At 32.2% G+C, this 19,958-nt stretch overlaps 1 protein-coding gene across 1 annotated transcript in view; it reads right to left on the bottom strand.

Annotated features, from left to right (window-relative positions):
* Nucleotides 1-19,958, bottom strand: part of LOC127072937 (diacylglycerol kinase 1) — an 86,265-nt gene that overhangs the window by 48,667 nt on the left and 17,640 nt on the right. The gene's annotated exons all lie outside the window — the stretch shown is intronic.

Here is a 19,958-nt window from a genome sequence, read left to right on the forward strand (position 1 = left end):
AAAAAAAAAGATCGTGCATTGATAAAAACGATTAAATTTAAAAGCTTCAATTCTTAAACTGCTAACAAATGATAAATGTTTCGATTTGAAACAGTATTACTACTCTTTTCGTTACAATCAACGGGACTCTACAAATTAATACAAAATAAAAAAGAAAATAATAATAATAATATATAATGATATTCGTAGTTACAGATCACGATCGGTCCGATTTTTATTGTTAGCTTCTTTCTTCTTTCTTTTTTCTTTTTCTTTCTCTTTTTTTTTTTTTTTAACTAACACGTAGTCGTACTCGTAACTTCTTTTTCGCTGTATATTATTTTTTTCTCTTGTTTTTCCAGTTGATATCATCATATAGCATTGATATCTATTCTAGAAGGAGCGCGAATCGAAATTGTAGAAGGACATCGATAGGATCGAGTTGGACCGTGCACATCGGTTTTATTTCACGCACGGACGACCGAAATTGAACGGCTTCGGGAAAAGGGATGAGAAAACCATAAACGAAGCTTGATTTTCTCTCTCTCTCTCTCTCTCTCTCTCTCTCTCTCTCTCTCTCTCTCTCTCTCTCTCTCTCTCTCTCTCTCTTTCTCTCTCTCTCTTCTTTATGAAAACGAATTCACGTAGCAAGAATCGCAAAAGCAAAGTAAGCACGTTAACAAAGAATCGTTTTTAAAAGTTTCTAAAAATCACGCAATCATCATCTACGAGAATGAGGAAAGAAAAAAAGAAAAATTGAAATTCTCAAGATCGTGCGCGCAACTTTCTCGTTAGTAATAACAACAATATAATAAACACGCTATGTGCTTAAGAAGAAAAGAAAGGGAAAAAAAATACAAAGGAAAGAAAAAGAGAGAGAAAGAGAGAGAGAGAGAGAGAGAGAATAGAAGAGAAAAGAAAAGATACGTGCTCTTACCAATTTCTTTTCTACCTTAGGATTCTACATTCATCCCCGACCTCGTTTCTCATTTCTACCATCAAGAGCTTAAGCTTGCACGTTATTTGGTTGGTAATAAATTTTTATGAATTTCTTTTCTCCCTTTTTTTCCTCTCTTTTTCTTTTTTTTTCTTCTTCTCTTATCGACGAAAGGACCACATACCTCTACTACTTATAGAATGACGTGCACGATAATAGGATTGATACGACGGATTTAATAAAGAGGATGGAAAATTGGAGAATATGTAAAATAAATATTAAACTTTGCAACTATGGGAACGTTGCAATTTGGTCAAAGCAAGATCGCATTAAGTTTACGTTTTGAGTACCAAACAAGTTTGAAGCCATTCCTGTTATCTATGAGAGTAATAATACCTACTAGCCGGCATTCGCTATAGCGTTCATAGGATCGGAGTACTAGATAGAGTCTATTAACGAGAATATATTAACTGGTATAGTTACTTTGTGTATGTATATTTTGTTCACTATACATATATACATATATACATATATGAATATATTAACTGATATAATTACTCTGTGTATATTTGTATGTATATGTATATTTCGTCCACTATAAATATATATATATATATACACATATTACGTATATGTACATATATATATATATATAAATAACGCGTGTGTGTGTGTCAACTATATCAAAATGAAACGTCTTATAAAATTTGGAGAATAAAAAGAAAAAGGAAAGAAAAAAAAATTAATCATAAATCGTATTCGACATTTTCTTTTTTGAATTGACGCGAAAGTTCGTATTGCTCGGAATCAATGTGATTATCTCGAAACGTATGCATCGATTTTACATTAAAACGAAGTGACAGGCGGAATGAGAAACGAGAAGTACTCCGGAATATTTTGTAAAATTTATTGAACGCATCCATTTTGTCAAAGTTCACCGGCACGATTTCCAAACGAACGCGTTGCTACAGTACCATACACCTACCCCATTCCGTTAACTCGTTTTTCTCTAGAAAATAGACAAAAAAGAATTGACAGTACGATAAAAATATCTATTGTGAGAGGTCGATCGAAAAGTAAAAGGATAAAAGAAAGAAAGAAAAAAAAAAGCAAAATAAAAAGAGAATAATAACTAACAGAGTTGTGAATTTAAAGAGAGAAAGAGAGAGAGAGAGAGAGAGAAACGAATATTGAAATGAAAAAGAGAAACCGTGTAGAAAAACAAAAGAAAAAAAAAGGAAAGGAAAATAATTGGATTTTATTTATTGAAAAATTTGACTAATATTTGAAATTAATACAAAATAAATAGCGAGCGATGTAGTTCTCTAAATGAATTGCATTGAATCAAGAAATATTTGCAAGAATTTAAACGAACGAGAAAGTTATAACACACACACACTCCAATTATGTGAAATTGTGTGTAAAACGATCGAATTTACTTATCGAACCATTTGCTGATATTCTCTCTTGCAATAAAAAAAAAAAATGGATAAATAACGAAACGAAAAGAAAAAAAAGAGATCGAAAAAGAAGAAGAAGAAGAAGAAATACAAGAAATAGGAAGAAAAAAATTTTTACAGATCAACAGAGATTAGATATTATCAAGCAATCAACTTCCAATTAGTCACACCGGAGTGGAGGATTTGATATTGTAGAAATTCTGATGCGCTCACAATCGGCAGAAGCTGGCTAACGCATCGGCCACGTAATTTCTCAAATTCGTCGCTTAATCACCGAAGCGTTATCGTTTTAATCCTAATGGACATCCACGTCGCGATATTCCAGATTTAGCGAATGTACATATGTACATAGTACGAGAGATATGTACGAGAGAGAGAGAGAGAGAGAGAGAAAGAGAGAGACAGACAGACAGACAGACAGACAGACAGACAGACAGAGAGAGAGAGAGAGAGAGAGAGAGAGAATTACGACGTGAGTTTCTCTCGGTTTTCGAATATTACATAATCCTATGATCAACTTACTATAGGCGAAGAATTTGCATTACGGTTAGGAATAACATTCATTTTGGAAAAATCAAAAGCTTGAAGGATTTCTCACGAATTCGATGAGCCTCTTTCTTTTTTTTTTTTGCTTTCAAATACTTGTTCTTTAAACGCATCTCGAACCGAAACGTTTCTGGATAAATTTAGAAAATAAAAAAAAAATAAAAAAACAAGGAAGACATCAATTGCCTGTATTTTCTGAACTTTGTATAATTCCTCTTTTTTTTTTTTTTTTTTGTTCGAATCGTACAAATAGGAGAAATTCGATTGAGAAAAAGGTAGAAAAGAAATTGGCTTAAAAAAAATGTCGGAGTAAAAAAGAGTAATGGACTGTTTTTCTTCTTTTTTAAATCGTCTCTACGAGCTTTTGACTCGCGCTATATTTGTCAAATCTTTTTTTTTTTTTTTGCAAGAACTTCTGGTAGATAATTAATCTTTTCATTAACATCATTAGTCCAACGTTAATTTTTTTCTTTTTTCTTTCTTTCCTTTGCATTAATCAATGTAAGAGTCTCTTTAACATAAACACAGGGATAATTTTTCATGGAATACGAAATCATCTAAAGAGGTTTATATATACGAGACACTCAATTCAACGAATTTAATCAATACGCATAAGCATATGTATGTATATTACGTACGAGTAAGTAATCTCTCAGTGTGGATCGTAATGCGGACGTTTCATATATATGGTCCTTTAATTAAACGTGAAATAGACTCGAATCTCTCTCCTTATTCGGGCTCTCGTTTTTTTTTTTTTTTTTTTTTTGAAGATAAAAACCGAGTGCAAATCTTCTTTCACTCGCTAAATTCGTAGATATATTAATAATAATGACATTATATATCGAACAATTAATAAGATAGATAGAAAGAAAGAGAGAGAAAAAGAGAGAGAGAGAGAGAGAGAGTAGCTTTACGCTTGAAATTTTTCATATTTCACGAAGCTTCATTAACTCGCAACGAGCAACTTTCCAAACGGGCAAACGTGTTTACAAAGTATCCGAACTAATTTGAGTGGAAACTATGCGTGTGAAAATTTATTAAAACGTTTCATAACTCTTTCTTCCTTTCTTCTCTCTCTCTCTCTCTCTCTCTCTTTTTTTTTATACATATATATATATAAATATAAATTCATATATAAGTATATATATATATATATATGTACACACACACACACATCTCTACATATATATATGTATATATAAAATATATATAATAGTATAATATATTCTACAAAAAAAATATAATATAATGTATATAAAATTATAATATACATACATATATCTTTTATATATATATAATTAATATTATATATATATAATTAAACTCTCTCTCTTTCTTTTTCTCTTTCTCTCTCCATACATACATATATTTGTACGTATATAGATTCTAAACTTTTGTAATCCATAGGGACGTTGTTAAGCGCAACGAGTTTCACATTACCACGAAGGTTTCTCGTTTACAAGGCGGTCTGTGAAACCGCCGACGGAAGGTAGTTAGGCGAATTTATTATCAACGCGACGTACGACCAAAATGAAATATACAGCATCATCAGTTATACCCGCAGCCTCGTAGATCACGCTTCGTGAACGACGACGAAGATACACGCGAATGAGATTTTACTTCGGCGAAACATCGATAGAACCCGCATCCTAGCTATTTATCCGACGGCCTACTTTCTAATTTTTATCTTTCTTTAAATAAAGAAAAATATATATATCTCCTAATTAATACACAAATCTATTTTCGATAAATAGTATCGATTTCATTATTATTATTATTATTATTATTATTATTATTATTATTATTAATAAATGTAACATAAAGAAGCAAGCTTTCGTTTATTAATTTAAAAAAAAAAATTAAAAAAAAAATTTAACAACTTAATATTTGATCACTTAATATTTGGTTTGTCTTTTTCATTTTTTAAATATTTATTTTAAAAGATTGAAAATAATTAAAAAAAAAAAAACATCGTTCAGAAGAAACGTACATTTTATCTTCGGGGCACGAATTATCTTCACATCCGTGAAAGATCGGTGAAATAATTTTCTGTTAATTATTTTCTAATAAAGAAAAAAAAAAAAAAAAATTACGAATATCTTCTTAATAGAAAAGAAGAAAAAAGAACTTTGAAATAGTCGAAATAATAAAAGGACAATTCAGACGGTAGATATTTTTTTCTTTTTCTTTCAATCATTTCATCTTGGAACAAGAGTTAAATTCGCGACCGCGGAAAATGAAATAATTTTTTTTAACTAATTACTATGGGAATTAACAACGGTAATAAGTTTTCCTCTTTCTTTGTTTTCTTTCTTTTTCTTTTCCTTTTTTTAAATAGGAGATTGAATATAATAAAAAACATAGATTTTCTTTCTATTTTATCTTCCATTTTATCCTCGAATGAAAGATTAAATTCACGTTTCGATGGAGGATGATACAATTTCTCTGTTAATTAAATTTCAAAAAAAGAAAAATGAATTACGAACATCTCATTTACAACACAATTCGACATACGTACTCGAAATAATATTAATAACAATAATAACAATAATAAAACAATTTGAACGATAGAAATTTTCTTCTATTCGTATTAAATTTTATCTTGATTTAAATTCACGTATTTGTAAAATATATGAAGCGCATGATCACCGGTACGTAAACGTCAATGCGAAGTTGTTGAAGAAGATGAGTCGTTTCCATGAAAGAAAAACAAAGTCGACCGAGTAAAATTCTACCATCGAACCAGAGATTCGACAGAATTGAAGTCTGTTATTTCAAGAAAATAAGGACACATGGGGGATGATGATTTCACTTATATAAAACTATACAAGTTATGTATACTTACAGATATATAAGATAAATAAATAAATATATATATATATATATTCATACACATATATATATACACATACAAAATATTCACACACACACACACACACACACACACACACACACACACACACACACACCTATATATTTATATATATTCACACGTTATAAAAATATGTATGTATTTATTTATGTATATATTTATGTATGCAAGTACGTAGTACTGGTAATGTATATAGATTTACGAGGTGCGAATATATTGCGAAAAGTTCTCTTTTATCGATCGCTACTCGTTCCAAGGATGGGCTATGGAGGCGAATACGCGTCGGCCTATCATCGTTTATACAAGAATAGAACGCAGAAATTGACCTGCCTCCTTTCGCGGAGTCGCCAACTGGAAATGGCCGATTAGCTTGATAAAGCTACGTTTATAGGAAAGAACGATGGAAACGAGAAGATGAGAAGCAGCGAGAGAGGGGGGGAAAGGAGGGGAGGAAGATGGGGATGAAAAAAAAAAGAAACGTTTTAATAAAGAAGAAATCTTTTTCCAACGACAAAAGCTAAACGCAAATTATGATTTAAAAAAAAAAAAGAAAATAAATAAATCGATAGAGAAGTTTCTGAAAAGAAGAAGAAGAAGAAGAAGAAGTAGAAAATAAATTCATAACGCGTATCTATTTCCATTTTTCTTTCTTTTTTTTTTTTTAATGCACAAAAAGAGATCCATGACTCGATCATCGACTTGTACTCCTACGAAGCTTTCTTCGAAAAAAAAATAAAATAAAATAAAACAGATAAATAAATAAAAAAGACAGAAAGAAAGGAAAAAAAATGTCAACCGATAAAAAAATAAATTCTCTCTTTCTTTGTAAACGAAAAGGATACGTGACTTAATCGTTGACTCGTACCACTATTCCATCGTTTATACATAGAGTTCTATCTCTTAATCTCACCGTCGTCATAGATTTCGAGTACTTGCGAGAAGTAAAGCAAGGGCTTTTGTTAACCATGCAATGCAACCGTGTCCTCCTCCTTGTGGTTATTAAAGGTTGTTAATTAACTACAATTAGCTCGATTAACTGTAGTACAAGGGTTGGTATATACCGAGATAGATAGATAGAGATAGAGAGAGAGAGAGAGAGAGAGAGAGAGAAAGAGAAAGAGATAGAGAGAGAGAGAGAGAGAGAGAGAGAGAGACGTCGGTTACCCGACATGAACGTCACGTAATACGCATGCGTACATCGAGCCTCAGGCATTATAATGCACAACTAGTAAGGGAGGTAATTATAATTAATCACGCTTCATTACGAGAAAAGTGAAATGAAACACAACGGAGGGAGATTAAAAAAAAAAAAAAAAAAGAAATAAAAAGGAAGATCCCTTCTTTTTGTTTGTAACGTTTGGCATAAAGTAAATTTTAATAAATAAAAAGAAAAAAAGAAAAATATTAAAACACGCGCATCCATGTAAGTAGTTCGACAAACAAATCAACAAAGATCGATTTCGAGAGAAATTAATTCTTGTCGATTTCGATAAACCGTTTATCGTCATAAGACGTTATATAATCCTTCGTTTTTGTACTTAGATAAGTTTCTAAATGATGATAAGTTACGTTCTTATTCTCTCTCTCTCTCTCTCTCTCTCTCTCTCTCTCTCTCTCTCTCTCTCTCTCTCTCTCTCTCTCTCTCTCTCTCTCTCTCTCTCTTTCTCTCGTTTGTTCATTCCGTTAAGTAAATAACGATTTCAATAATCGTAATTAGTTTGATTGGTACGAAGTTCTCGAGCGAGGTTCGTTGAGAAATTCGAACAAAAAATAAAATAGAGAAAAGAAAAACGAAAGAAAGAAAAAGGAAGGAAGGAAGGAACAAAGGAAGAATTAAAAAACGAACGATGAATCTCTCTCATTGAGATATAATGCAATATAAAAAGTGATATTTCGATGATGACGTAGCGAAAGGAACGAGTAATGAACCATTTTCGAGACTGCTTTCGATGTCAATTTCTTTTTCTTCATTTTTTTTTCTGAATATAAGAAAACGTTTAATCTTTGATCTTTCATTTGGTAATCTTTGGCTTTCCGATACGATCGAAAGGTGGATTTTCGAAGAGTCATCGAGAATCACAATGTCGGTCAAATTGAAAAAAACATGAATTTAAAATAGTACGATAGTGTACGAGAGATTATAGATCGGGGTGTTACGTAAATTTTTAAAAAAACGACATGTGATGCAAATTCGATACGAGATTAAAATCTACCTTGTCTCTTATCCCCGACCTCTCACTTACTCTCTCTCTCTCTCCTGTATCGAATGTAAATTTATATTTGATTATATCTACTAAAAATACGAGGAAGAGGAAGATGTTGGAAGAACAGAGTTAAAAAAGTAAAAGAAAAGAGAGAGAAACAGAGCCAGAAAGAGAAAGAGAAAGAGAAAGAGAGAGAGAGAGAAAAATTTGACCTTGATGATCGATCGAATATATTAACGATAAATTGGTAATCGTGTCGATAAAACCATCGGAATAGGTATGGTATATATTTCTGATCGGCATTGTCTCATTGACGGGTAAGCTCGATTACGTATCGCAAACGTGACGTGCAAATTAATTTCAATTCGATCGCGAACATATTATCCAGAATTGGAAATAGAATTTGAAAACGATCGATAGTTTGTTCGATCGATCGACCGACCAACCAACCAATCGATCGATCGATCGATCGATAATAGAGAGAGAACCAGAGTTATGAACCGTAATAGGAAATTTGCGCGTTATCTATCCTCGTGTCTCTTGGGTATTACGTATTGGTTGATGCGAACGCATACAAAGAGAGAGAGAGAGAGAAAGAGAGAGAGAGAGAAAGAAAGAGAAAGAAAGAAAGAAAGAGAGAGACAGTGAAAGGACATATGTGCGATATACGAGCTTATATTACGAATGGTTCGGAAAATAAGCGGATATTGAAAAATTCGAACGATTTGTCGTGAGTAGGAGTGTGGATGAGAGTTCGTTGAAGGATATATGAAATCGTTTGAGTATATATCGTAAATGCCATATGTTTTCGTTCTTCTTATATCTTATTATATATATATCTTATACGTATATGTGTGTATCTGTGTACGTACGTATAGAGGATATTCCTTTAAACAAACTTAATTTCATTCAAATAAATATTCAAAGTATTTCTTTCGTTGTTTCTTTCTTTTTTTTTTTTCATAGAATTTTTTATAAGACACTCTACATTCAAAGTATATAGATCTTTATTTTCTCTCTATTTTTCTTCCTTTTTCTTTCCTTACTTCTTCTTATTCGCCTTAATCAGTCTCTTCAAATGAATCCAATTAATCGGCTATTTTTTTTTATAATAATTGACTATTTCTCTCTCTCTCTCTCTCTCTCTCTTTCTTTCGCTCACTCTTGCTCTCTTTATACACACATAATATATATTCATCTATTTTATATATATATATCCATCTATCTCTGAACTCGTGAAATCGGCTGCTTCTTAACTCGTTAAGAAGTTTTATTAGGGGGAAATATTAGGCATAACCTGAAGCCGGATGGTGCCGGATAGTTACGGTGTAGGACATTAATCTTCTTTCGGATTATACGTGATCTCGATTAAGCTTGCCAACCAGCAGTCGTCGGGGCTCGGCTAGCCAACGTGAATCGCCTACCCGAGGTTAAAGTTCCCCTTTGGTATGATCCATCCTGTTAAAACTAATTATAGCTCCTACAAGTTTTCTGCTAATCGTTAACGAGGAGGACATAGAAAGACGGAGAAAGAGAAATCTACTTCAATATATTTTCTTATAATTATACCACAGTACGGATATCAAAGTATCCATAGAAATTATTTTTTTCTTTGATATCAATCGAAATTTCAACACTTTTCAAAGAGGTGATACAAGAGTGCATATGTCTGTGTATTTGTGTGTGTGGGAGAGAGAAAGTAGTATTCCACACGGATTCCACGTTTAATATTCCCGAAGCGAAGATAATCGTTCGCACCGACGCAACGATGCACCGTAATAACGATAACGAGAATAACTACGGCGAAGTAATAGCGTCAGTCCGATGGTTTAAACTGAATTTATTGCAAAATTCATAAAAATAATAAGGGCTTACTACGTACGATCTCGAGGAATATCTTCCCGCAGCAAAATTTCCTTTTCCTTTCTTTTTTTTTCTTTCTTTCTTCTTTTACTCACACTCTCTCGAATTCAACGAAATTCACGCCGATACTTTTCCATGTCTATCAGTTTCTGTGATAGTAAAGAAAACAGAAGAAAAAGAGAGAGAGAGAGAGAGAAATAATCGATTCGACAACACCTACGATTTTGAATATATTCGTTCGAATTGAAAAATAATTTTCATATACTTCTTTCGCTCCATTCATATTCTATTCTATTCTCCCCTCTTGGTATTTTCTTTTTCGTCGGTCGATTATCGATATTATCGTAGGAAATCAGATCCGATGGGGAGATGATCGATGACGCAAACGATGCGGTTCGTTATTGCGGTTTTCGTTTAAATAACAGCATTATAGATTGTGTATGTAATACGTATGAGAGAATGGCTTGCTTCGATATCTCCCTCCTACTCCTACTCCTACTCCTATCCCTTCCCCTTCCCCTTCCCTTCCCTTCCCCTTTCTTCTACCTGCTTCTATCCGATCCCCGTCACGCTTCATAATGAACTACGCGGGAGGACTAACTGGGGATGCGAATAAAACAAAGCCGTATTGTCATCGATTGGTTCGTCAAACGTACGAGCTAATCCACGACGACAAAATGGACATCGCACCTTTCTCTATTAATAAAATCCTCGGTTTAACGCCGAGTGAACAATTTTCTACAGAGATATTTTTTATTATTATTAATATATATATAAATTATATAATAATATATATCAGTATATAATTTCTATTGATATATATTATTTTTATGTATGTATGTATGTATGTATGTATGTATGTATGTATGTATGTGTATATAAGCATGCAATATTAATTTGTATTTTTTCGAAAAATAATAAATAAATCTCTTTCGCTCGTTGTCGAATGAGTTTCTTAAATTAGAAAAAAAAGGAAGGAGAAAGTATTATTCATGAAAGCCTTGTAAAAAAAGGAAGAGAGAAAAGAAGAACCTGGGCGGAATAAAGAAATGTAAGGAAGAGAAATAAGAAGGAAAGAAAAGCGAAATAGGGAAGAAAAAATAAAAATAAAAAGAAAAATAAATAAAAAGAAAAAGAGAAAGAGAGAGAAAGAAAGAAAGAAAGAAAGAAAGAAAGAAAGAGAGAGAGAGACAGACAAAAAAGAGGGAAAGAAAAAAAGAAAATAAAAAGGTTCAACGAGTTGCAGATCTCACATCATCTCCATTTAAATGTGAAAGCTGCTGAAATGAAACGTCGGGAGTATACACGTTTGCGCTTCACGGTATCTTCCAAGAGAGAAATTAAACTTTTCCTCGATCAGGAAACTCTATTACAAGTCGTTTGGTTAGGTATCCCTCTTTTTCTTCGATCGACCTCGCATACCGTCCGTCCTCGAGCGGTATTCCCGATTGAACGGATCGTTTGTGAAAGAAAAAATCATCCCTACTAAATCCGAACGGATTACTCGTAGGGAAAATCTGATTGGCGAAACGAAAGAAATGTTGAATTTTAAAACGAGACTGTGTGCCGAAAGGAAGATAAAAAGAATTTAAAAAAAAGAAGAAAGAGAAAGACAGAGCGAGAATAGGGGGAAAAAAAAGAAAATGAGGAAATAAATAATTTATTGTCTCATTCGGTATTATCCGATAATACTAACTTTAGAGCTCTCTCTATACGTGTATATATTGTGCGTGGATATGTGCGTGTATATAAAGAGAAAAAGATAAAGATAAATAGATAGAAAAAGGCGTGGAGAAAGAAGAAATAAAAGGTGTGTGTGTGTGTGTGTGTGTGTGTGTGTGTGTGTGTGAGAGAGAGAGAGAGAGAGAGAGAGAGAAAGTGTGTGAGAAAGTATGGGATGAGCATTTAATTAAAAACGGAGGGTTGGGCCAACGGGGTGAATATATAACGACTAGTGGAATTTATTCGTCCCCACGAATGAGAAAAATAGAAAAGGAGAAAGAGAGAGAGAAAGAGAGAGAACTCTGGTCGAGTTAGATGGTAGAAAAAATTCGCTAGTATGTACGCCGTGGGCATTTAAAACGTCGATCTTGCGAAAAACGCATAATTATTGGCTGTCTAATTCTCGACATGAACGTTAAAATAAATATAAAGGTTTCTTTTTCTTCCCCCTTTTTTTCTCTTTTTTTCTTTTTTCTTTTTTGAAAGTTGTTTAATTTTTACTATCTTTTGAAGAAAGAACAATTGGAAAAGGGTAAGTACGTTACAAGCGTCGTAAATTATTTTGTGTGTGTGTGTGTGTACTAAAAGACTTTGTCATTCTTTTCAAATGAACAAACGATTCTCCCTTCTTCTCAATATTGAACAAATTTCATCTTAGACATTTTTCTATACGACAAAGCAAACTTCTCGAATTCCTCCTGAAGTTACTCCTTTTCGAATTTCGTCGAAAGAAGAAGACTTGGAGAGAGAAAGAGAGGGAGAGAAAGAAAAAGAAAAAGAGTAAGAAAAGGAGAGAAAGAAAAGGAAAAAGAGAAAGAGAGAGAGAGACGAAATAAGTTCAAACGCAATTTCTCACAGTTCTGTTTTGTGAAAACGAAAAGTGGAAATCTTAGAAAGCAATGTAAGAAAATGTAAACGTGTACGGTTACGAACGGAGAAGTTTATTGTCGTACATTTTATTCCAGCTCTTTTGAAATTGTGTCAAATAGAATGGAAAATACGATCATATATAAATAATAGCTGTAATATTTTCTCCAAAGGGAAACTTTATCGTAGTTAGGGAGTGACAATCTTTTTTCTTTCTTTTTTTGAAAGACGAAGAAAAACGAGAAAGGAAGGAGAAAAGAAAAAGGAAAGGAAGAGAAATAAAGAATAATACAAAAGAAAAGAGAGAGAGAGAGAGAGAGAGAGAGAAGGGAAAAAAAGGAGAAACTCGAGACGTGGTTACTAACGAGAAAATTTTTTCTCAGAAGGCTGCTTAAAAATCTGCTGATTCGATTAAAATCAGAATCTCCGAGAGCAGAACGTACGTCCGCGAGCATTACTCCGACTGAAAATGTTTTAACCCTCGAGAAACTTTGAAATATTTTGCATTTTGAGAGTACTCGTGATTCGAAGCTACCAAGATCAAAGACTACTACTTGCTCGCTAGAATACCAAACGTCGAAAGGTTTCTGTAAACCAAGATTTCACTAGATCGAACGTGTTCCGGTTGTCTTTTACTGCTGTCACAAAATGATGAAAATGACAAAAACAAAGAAGAAAAAAAAGAAAAAGAAAAAGAAAAAAGGAGGTGGAAAAAGGAAAAAGAAAAAGAACGAAGAAATAAAAAAGAAAATAAAGAAGAAAGAATAGAGATAGAAATAAAGATAGAGAAACAAAGAGAGAGGGGGAGGGAGTGTTAAAATAGGTGCCAGAATAAAGATCAATATATATATATATATATATATATATATATATATATATATATGTACATACACTATCTCTAACCAATCCGAGAATAACATTGATGTTGTACGATAAAATGGAGAATCTAGTGTTACTATATAGTGCTACGAATGCATTTGTATGTATATGTACAGTGAAAGGATATATATATAGTGAACATCGACGTTTTTGCATTTCCGATAGGCACGCGACCACAAAAATAAAAAAAAAGAAAGAAAGAAAAAAAATAAAAAGAAAAAAAAAAGAAAGAGAAACCCCAGAAAAAAAAACATGAAAAAGAGAACGAGGGTTAGCTTTGGAATATCAAGTAAAACTCGAACGGTTACGGATAGAGTGTGTGACGACGAAAGCGTATTGGAATAATTCAAATGTCGAATAAAATATCGAGTGACAGACAAGTTCGTCGGAACGAGCGACGAATATTGTTGGCCCGCGACATCTCTCTTCTTTTTTCTTTTTTTTTTTATTTTATCATTTTTTTTTTTGTCAAGAGAGATGTATGACCTATTATAAATTATAACGAGTATCGTTCGTCAAATTTGTACGTAATTTCATTTTCAGAAAAAGGAAGAAAAAAAGAAAAAAACGATAGAGGTAATAATAATCATGCTATTTTTAGTAAAATTAATAATAAAGATTATTATTATTTTTATTATTATTATTATTATTATTATTATTATTATAAATTTGTAGAATTAAAAAGAATATCGACATATTTGCATTGCGTACGTTCCTCTTTACGACATTTTCTTTTTTAACGAAAGATGTGTGTGTGTGTGTGTATCGCCATCATAAATTATAACGAGTATAAATCCATCGAGATCGTACGTAATTTTGATCAGAAGAAAAAAAAAAGAAAAAAGAAAGAGGAATTAAAGAAAGAAAAAGAAGATTTATATATAAATAAAAGAATAAATAAAAGGACAAATAAATTAATAAACGAACAAATAAATATGAGGAAGAAAAATTTTGCAGAAGCTAGAAATAATATATCGATAAGTTTCTAATGCGTACTTTTAAAAGAAATAGAAGTAATAGTGGTACTAGTAGTAGTAATAGTAGTAGTAAGAAGACGAGTTTACTCAGACAAGAGAGAAGAATAAGTAGAGAGGCCGTAATACACAAAAGGCTTTTATTATATCACAGACGACACGATGACGACGACGTTTGAGACGTTGCTCTCGCGAGTTGAATTCTAAGCGGTTTATCACCATGAAATACGATCAAAATTACAACGTATTTATTTCACGTTGAAACGTAAGACGAATTCTAAAAGGAGAAACATAAAAATACGCGCCTACAATTTTCTACGGGCGAAATCGAATTTCGTACGCAAGTTTCAAGGATGTCCTTTTCTTCCCTTCTTCAATTTACCCTTTCCTACTTTTCTTTTTTCTTTTTCTTATTTTTTTTTCTTTTTCAATTTTAAAACCAATTGCTACTGTCAATCGCTACGTTTCGCGTTCTATCTTTTTAAAAACTTTACCAACGTAAATATCTCCCCGTTCCCTCAAAAGAAAAGAAAAGAAAATAAAAGAAAAAGAAGAAAGAAAGAAAAAGAAAAAAGATTTACGATTGGCCGATGCGATAAATGAAATTTTATTGCGTACGAGGGTATAAATCTTCTCGTTTCATTCATTCTTTTTCTTTCTAACCGAAAAAAAAAGAAAGAAAGAAAAAGAAAGATTAACAAAATTACAAGATTAGAAATCTACCGCAAGTATATTCGAGGAGTCATTTACAAGAATAGAAATTTAACGATAATTACGAAAACAGATATATTAATTAAAAGTATCGAATATAACGTGATATAGAATAGTGATTATTTCGATTCGTAATATCGAGTTTGCTGTTTATCGGTTGAATCAAGGACACTGCGTTAATTTCGTGTTACGGCTTACTGATTATGTTAACTTCCACCATGTTACATGTTTGGAACCATCTCGAAAGCACTAACGTAGAGTTCTCTCTATCTCTCTTTCTCTCTCTTTCTCTCTCTCTCTCTCTCTCTCTCTCGTTCTCTTTAACCTGCTATGCTTACTGGCTTCTACAGAAGGCAGGACTCCAATTATCTCGGTCCAATTAGGAGTTCGACGAATAGCACGAGAATCTCGTACGGATGGAACGTTTCTACGTCATCTCTCTCTCTCTCTCTCTCTTTGACATACATATATACATACACATACACTTTATGTCTGTCTGTCTCTCTCTCTCTCTCTACGTTTGTCTACTACCTCAATTCCTATCAACCTCTACTTGCATAGATCGGTACGCTTTTGAAGTCGTTCGCGTTGGAATATGCGAGTAACGGCACTTGGTACATAAGGTAAATTACTGATACAGAGACAATTTGTGCATCGATGCCTCGATTATATATGCTTGGATAGATAATATACATTCATATGTACATACGTACATACATACAGACGTATATACGTACGTACGTACGTACGTATACATGTTTCTCGAGTCACGAATTAACAATTATTTCAATTCGTGCGTAATCAACGAGATCGTACTAGAAGATAAAAAAATATTTCGTATATATATAAAGAAGAAGAAAAGAAAGAAAAAAAGGATTAGAAAAAGAAATAGAAAACAAATTACAATAGACTGTTATTTTTTTTTTTTTTTTTTTTTTTGGAAAGTACGATAAATATAACCATCACTTCATAGCTCGAACGACTCTGATAATAGAACGAACAATGAGTGATATATGATAGTTAACTGCACTTGCTACTTACATAATATACATAAATTATTGATATCGAGACAGTACGTCCGTATCGATATCTCCATTATACATATTCTTGAATGATATACGTACATATGTTTTTTCAGTCACGAATTAACGATTACTCTTCGATAATAAAAAAATTATTAGCGAGTGAATATGTGATATAAAAAAAAAAAGAAAAAAAAACACGAAGAAAAGAAAGACAAGAAAAATATATAATGGATAATTATTTTATTGAAAAGATACGATAAATTGAACTGCAACGAACAATATAACGAAATCTTATAACAGAACGAACACAAGTGTATGAAAGTTGACAAATCTAATTTTTTAAAAAGTTACAAGTCGTTAGAAATTCCTACCAAGAAATTCGAAGGTTCTTCTGTGAGAAATGGATTTATCGGAACATTCCTTTTCTTTCTCCCTCCTCTTTCTTTATCTCGATACCCGATTGGAAATAAAAGTTGGCAATTTTTCCATCGTTTACAATTTGTAAGATCAATAGACTTTCTTTTCCCCTAATTGTAAGTTTAATATGATAATAATACACAATCTCGAATCGTTTCGATTCGATCGATGCTTTTAAATCTGTCTTATCTCGAAAAATGAGTTTGACGTAAAACAAACTCGTTCTCTTTCTCTCTTTCCATGTAAATATGTGTGTGTGTTATATATCTGTAAATGAAAAAAATCAAACCGAGCTGAAAATCGAATCGAAAGTTAATTCGCGTTCTGACAAAGAGTATTGTCTGAGTTAAGAGAAGTTATTTCAAAGCGTTGATATTCAGTCATCTAGAAACATTTGACCCTAATCGAAAATGTATCTTCTTCTTTTTTTTTTTCTTTTCTTTTCATTTTCCATCATGTTTGCATCAGCTAGAGAGAAAGGAAGGGGGAAAAAAAAGGAACTATATTAAAGTTCGATCTTGTCTATAAATATATATAGTTATAAAAATGTAAGAGAGGAGTTAATTACAGAATAATCTGATGCTGATCGATCTAGTCGAGAATGTAATTTTTTTTTCTTTTTTTTTTTTTCTTTTCATGCTTGCATTATATACATATATACATATATATGTATATATAAAGATATATAAAGATAAAATATATATCCTTATCTTTATATATTATAAAGATATAATATCATATAGATAAAGATAAAATTTTATATATATATATTTATATATGTATATATAAAGAGAAAAAGAACAAAGAGTAAATATTTCAATCGTATCCATAAATATTTATATAAAAGATATAGAATATAAATATAATGAATAAACGGCATTACTTAACGTCATAATAAATAATATTTTAACGAAATTAGAAAATTTGCTCTTTTTCCCTCTCTCTCTCTCTCTCTCTTTCTCTTTCACTCTCAAAAGAAAAATAAAGAAAGTAATGTGTGTTAATTCAAACGATCATAGTGAAAACGTCGAAATCATAGTTAACACGATCCAATGGATTTATGTTCCATTCGCAGTGTTGTTCTAACATTTATACATCTTTGATGATACGTAGAGAGTAGATGTTGAGCCTACGCAAAATTACACAGACCGCATAAATTTGAACCAGATTAAATTGCAAGGCGTATGCGAAGGTAAATCTTTTAGTGTTGCTAGCTTTGGAAATGATGATCTTTGACTGTATCGTGTAGCATAGTTAACTACGCCCGTGTGTGTGTGTGTGTGGTTTGTATATATACCTCTTAGAGCATACATAGGTATCCTTAAATACATACGCTCACGTTTGTATCTGCATACACACATGTGAAATTTATAGCTTTGTCGAAAGCTGGTTTGTGCATCCTTGATGAAACTAATACCAGTTGGACCAAAACTTCCTAGATTGGTCAAACGTTTCTAGGATAAAGAAATCTATGCTTGTATTAGTTGGACCATTTGCAAAAAGAAAGAAGAAGAAAGAAAAGAAAGAAAAAAAAAATACAAAAAAAGATAAAACAAATTAACCTACAAAAGTCACGAGACTAGAGTTGTTTCAATTGATTTTTAATATCGCGTAGATATTTCTGTATTTGCAGGTAAAAAAAAAAAAATAGAACGACTAACCAAAGAAAGAGATGAAAAGAAAAAAATAAAATAAAACAAAACAAAATAAACAAGTAAATTTACTCGATCGAAATTGAAATATTTTCTCGTTTAATTTTTAATCTCCCTCCCTCTTACTCGCTCACTCGCTCTTAAAGATACCCTCGTTTAAATTAGAGTTTGATAAATCGCCGAGTATTATCAAAAAGGAACATTTGACGAGAACAATGAGAACTTGTCGCATTCATGTGAAAATTTTGCTTATTAGAGGAAAAGCTTGGCTCGTTTCAACTCGGTCGTTGTAAAATGACTTTAGAGACGACGCTCATTAAACCCAAACGACGAATTCTAAACACGACGATGACGCGACATGCGTGCCACGAATTGTAGAAAAAGAAGAATAAAAAGAAAATGTTCAAACGGAGGATCGAAAGGAAGAAAAAAAGGGATGAAAAAAATTCTGAAGAAGAGAAGATAAGAAAGGGAACAAAACAAAACAAAAAATATTACAAAAACTGATCATTGAAGAAACACGACGGAGACGACACTTTTTTTTGTTCTAGTCACCGGCGCCAAGATTCATCCAATCTTTTTTTATTTTCTTTCGAAATAAAGAGAAAGAATAGATAACAAAAAAAAAAGCGAATGGGAGAGGGAGAAAGAGAGACTCCATTTCTCTTTGTAGTATCTACTTTTTTCTTTTCTTTTCTTTTTTTCTTTCTTTTTTCTTTTCAATGTCACGTTTCTTTCCCTTGATTCTTCCTTGCTTTTCCTTTTTATTCTTATTTTTCTTTTTCAGTTAATTATCCACCAGAGACAATAAACAATTTCTTTTGGTGCCAGTTTAAGTGAAAATGCGTCTGAATATTTTTTTTTCTCTTTTTCTTTTTTTTCTACTCTTTTCCTTTCTTTTTTTCTCTTATTACCGAGTTGCTTTCGAATACGTTAGCCTGTCTCTCTCTCTCTCTTTCTGTCTCTCTCATTCTCTCTCTGGAGAGAGACACACGACAAACGGTCAACATTGCCTACCTATCTACCTGCAGGAACACACGCCACTAAAGGCACTCTAATTTGATTACACTTACGTGTACCGCACACGATCCGTTTGGAGCCATTTACGCGAAAAGCGTCAGGTGGTTACGTAAGTACATACGTATGTGTACACGTGTATGTATATGTATATACGATGAACGTATGATACGAGAGCATGATTGGACGATTAAACTTGAATTTTCCTTCCTTTTTTTTTCTTCTTTCTTTCTTATTAACAATAATCGATATTATTAAAGAAATCCTTCAAAAATTTTAGACATTATACATTTTCGATAAATCAATGTCAATTTTTTTTCTTTCTTTCTTTCTTTCCTTTCTTTTCTTTTCTTTTTTTTTCCCTCCTAAAATTTTTCATGAATCGCACGATTTAGTAACGATCCTTTTTCGCGAGAAAGTTTGGCCGCTAAGTTCGATAAAACTTTTTTTCTAAGAAGTCGGTAGTGTATCTTTAGAAACACAAAAGGGAACACGATCAGCGTTATTTTCAACAAGGACGATTTGTTTCGCATACCAAAGTCTTCCTATCTCGTTCGCGATCATCCCTAGATTCGCGTAAAGTTCGACCGGAAATTTCAACTACGAGAGGATGAAAAAGATGTAGAAGAAGAAAAAGAAGAAGAAGATGAAGAAAGAAGAAAAAAAGGAAAAGAAGAAGAAGAAGAAAAAGAAGAAAGAAAGGGAAAGATCGTTCGTATAATCGTCTCATAAATAAGTCGAAAGTTTGCTAAGTAGTATGAGAGAGAATTGCCACGAATCGAAGTCGATGATATAACGATATACATACATACATACATACATACATACATACA

Source organism: Vespula vulgaris, chromosome 2 (assembly GCF_905475345.1).
Source record: "Vespula vulgaris chromosome 2, iyVesVulg1.1, whole genome shotgun sequence".
NCBI lineage: Eukaryota > Metazoa > Arthropoda > Insecta > Hymenoptera > Vespidae > Vespula > Vespula vulgaris.